The 4,029-nt window shown below is 49.8% G+C and overlaps 1 pseudogene; it reads right to left on the reverse strand.

The window, feature by feature from the left end:
* Positions 2,489 to 3,348, reverse strand: LOC100625515 (annotated as a pseudogene).

Genomic DNA, 4,029 nt, shown 5'->3' on the forward strand with positions numbered 1-4,029 from the left:
CACAGCGGGAACTCCAGGTTCTAACCTTTTTTTAGGGGGGTGGTGAGAAATGAGGGGAGCATGTTCGGTGCTCATCTATCATCCTTACCTACAGTGTGGCTGTGAGCCCTGAGGTAAATTTTGAAAGTTGAAAGAAGCCAGAGAGAGACAATATGACCATGGGGTCCTTGTTCTATCATGGGGGCTGAGTTGACGCTGCCCTGGAATCTGTCTGTGTTCAAAGCCCACCTGGCCCTGACTCTGCAGACAAGGGACTTGAATGTCCCACAGCCAGGGCAACTCCAGGCATGGCCTGTGGCTGTTCCAGAACACAACCAGGGAGGGGCAAAATAATCCCTGAAAAATAATCTCCTTAAGTCAAGGTTTTGGGTCTCAGGAAAACGAGATTCTGAGAGAGAAACAGATCCTGTGAATGAAAGATTCAGGTATGGTCCTGCTGGGACTGCCTTCTGTTGGTGCCAGGAAACAGAGGAACTTTCCAGAGACAGGAAGAACTTCTTGGAGAGTTGAACTCCCTTTTCCTGAGGAAAGGGGTGTCTTTAGGAAACAGTGTGGTGGCCTGATAGCCACTGGGCATGGCGTTAGGGATGCAGTATTAGGATTGGTAGCCCAGCTCTGAGACATCTATTCCAATTAGTTTGTGATGGTGTCAGGAGGGCTCTGGCTCTTGGTCACCATGTTATACAAGGGGATTAGTGATGCCATCTCTGTCACTGTCACCCTCTGACCCACACCCTTGCCTCACTTTCAGTCCTGTCTGCACCACCCTCACCCCTGAGTTCAGTTTTGGGAAGTGGGCCTAAATGTGGTGGGAGCAGTAGAACCTGAGGGGACTCTCCGCTGGACAAGAGGGCTCAGTTGCTTTCGCCGTCTGTCAATGTTCTCCTGGACGTGACCCAGGTGTCACCTGTGCTTGAGGTGGCGGTGGGCATGTGTGGCAGTCCCTGCCCTCTGGAATACCACAGGCAGCCCTGATGCTCACCCAGCATCCTGTCTGGAGTAGCCAGACACGAGGGCTGCCCATTTCCTCCCCACAGCCTTAGTGGCTGTGTTGTAGAAGTAGGAAACATCATTAGGCTGCCCATCTCTGACTGGCTAGGCTGGAGGAGGTCTCCTCTCTGTCCTATCACAGATCCCCACACCCTCACCCCAGGTCCCCTGGTCGTCCCATCCTAGTGTGCTATTCCTCTCTCATAGACAAGACAGCACTCATTCGAGGTCCACCATAGAGCTCCTGGTAGAATATTCACTCCCTGAGGGCAGGGACTTTGTTTGATGTGGTTCCTGCTGTGTCTCCAGCACCCAGCATCCAGTAGGTGCCGAGTAAATGTTTGGCAAGTAAATGAAGGAGTGAATAGTGTAGCCTTGACACCTGGAGAACCATGGGGCTCAGGGGCTCTGACCTCACATATTACAGGAAGGGAACTGCAAGGCCCTACGGTAAAAGTCAGCCCACATCCTTGCAAATGAGGACAGAGCCATGCTACACTAGGGTCTGGTGACATTCAGCCTAGACTTCCCAGCCTGCTTGCCCTGCCTGATGGGGACACTGCCCCGGGTGTCCGCGCCCCCTGGTGGCCAAGGTCGCAGCAAGCCGGGCCACCAACAGCAGCTGACAGATGACACAGATGACAGAGTGGGAGATACACTTCCGGTTCACATTACTTCTGAGCAGCTTGTACTTAACCCTTTAGGGAAGCTTTTGTGTTCGGAACCCTGTAGTAGCAGGACATTCTCCAGGGCCACACAGATACTCGCTCTGGACAGAGCTTGCCTAACTCCAAGCTGCACAGACACTAGATGTTGAGAACTGTGGTTAGAAACAATACTCGAGGAATTCCCATTGTGGCTCAGCAGAAATGAATCTGACCAGTAACCATGAGAACACAGGTTCAACTCCAGGCCTCACTCAGTGGGTTAAGGACCCAGCATTGCCATGAGCTGTGGTGTAGGTTGAAGATGCTGGGGCTTGGATCCTGTGTTGCTGTGGCTGTGGTGTAGGCCAGCAGCTGCAGTGCCAGTTCGACCCCTAGCCTGGGAATCTCCATATGCTGCTGGAGTGGCCCTAAAAAGAAAAAAAAATGTCAAAGCAAAACAAAACACGTTTTGTTGACAAAATGACAAAGATCTAGGAATCTGAGAGCTTTTCTGCATACACGACAGGGACAGGACAAATAAGTGCTGACCTGTCTACTGCAAACTCCTAATTTAGGGTAAGAATGTCATGATTTAATTTTATTTTTTCCCAAGCCAAAGCTCAATTTTATTTTATTTTTTTTTGGCCTTTTTCCAGGGCCTCACCCTCAGCATATGGAGGTTCCCAGGCTGGGGGTCTAATCGGAGCTGTAGCTGTTGGCCTACACTACAGCCACAGCAATGCCAGATCCGAGCCACATCTGCGGCCTACACCACAGCTCACGGCAATGTGGGATCCTTAACCCACTGAGTGAGGCCAGGGATTGAACCTGCAACCTCATGGTTCCTAGTCAGATTTGTTCACCGCTGTGCCACGATGGGAACTCCTCAATTTTATTTACACTCATCCCAAAGCACATGATTTGGGGCTAGAGGGCAGGTCTCGGGGGGAGGAGGCCATAGAGGACAGTAGTGGGGTGTAGAAGAAGAGCAGGACAGTGAGCACAGGTGCGTCTCTCTTCCGCTGTCTTCCATGGGCTCCCACATATTCCTGGGCAGAGGTAGAGATGCAGTCTCATTCAGTATTTGTACTTGGATACCACAAGTACAAATGATGAGTCCAGCCAGTCCTGCCACGCCCTGGGCCATGCCTCCAATAATGCCATGCCCACTAGTCCATCTTTCGTCATGGCCTTGTCAATGAGCTGTTCTAGTTCCTCGGCCTGGTTGTTCTGCGGCTCTGTCTGCAGCAGCCCTTGCACACACTTTAGGGCCTTTTCATATTCCTTGAGCCAGTAGTTCCCTACAGCCAGGAAAAGACACAATCCTACTGTTCCTCTTTGTTCCTTTTGGGCAGCAGCTCCTCCAGCAGAGCAAGGCCTTTACAGATGCCACTGCTGTACTTGCACCAGGCATCAGGCATATTCAAACTGTGAGATCTTGAGCTGCTGCCTTCTCAGACTGAAATTTCCTTTCAAACTTCAGCAGATCCTTCACAGACACCAACTCACTCAGCACAGCCTCCATGGCCGCCATTCCCGTAATCCTCAAAACGCAGATGCTACTGTGCCACAGCTTCCATGGCCCCAAGAATGTTGTGATTTGGGAGTTCCCTTCGTGGCTAAGTGATTAACAAACCTGACTAGGAACCATGAGGATGTGGGTTCAATTCCTGGCCTCACTCAGTGGGTTAAGGATCTGGTGTTGCTGTGAGCTGTGGTATAGGTCACAGATGTGGCTTCGCTCCTGCATTGTTGTGGCTGTGGTGTGGGCTGGCAGCTGCAGCTCCAATTAGACCCCTAGCTGGGAACTTGCATATGCTGCAGGTGCAGCCCTTTAAAAAAAAAAAAAAAGAAAAGAAACTGACTAGCATCCCTGAGGATGCAGGTTTGATCCCTGGCCTTGCTTAGGGGGTTAAGGATCCGGCGTTGGCCAAGAGCTGCATCATAGGTCACAGACACGGCTCAGATCCCATATTGCTGTGGCTATGGCGTAGGCCAGCAGCTGTAGCTCTGATTTGACCCCTAGCCTGGGAACTTCCACATACCACAGGTGTAGCCCTAAAAAGCAAAAACTAAACAAAACAAAAAACAATGTCGTGATTTTAAACGTGACATTTGTTGTACCAGCCATAATGCACTCAGAGTATCGTATTTTTCATAAAGCATCACTTTATGAAAGTGGCCCTTTATTTTCAGATCCTTGAAAAAGTATCAAAAACATCAAAGTGCTAAAAAAATGAAATTCACAAAGAAATGAATCTTTCCCCAACCAATTGCCTTGTAATCTCACCATGCGAGCATGAATTTGTGGCAAAATACTTTTTTTTTTTTTTTTTTTTTTTTTGGTCACACTCATGGCATGTGAATGTTTGCAGGTCAGGGATCAAATTTG

This window comes from Sus scrofa, chromosome 2 (assembly GCF_000003025.6).
Source record: "Sus scrofa isolate TJ Tabasco breed Duroc chromosome 2, Sscrofa11.1, whole genome shotgun sequence".
Classification (NCBI taxonomy): Eukaryota; Metazoa; Chordata; class Mammalia; order Artiodactyla; family Suidae; genus Sus; species Sus scrofa.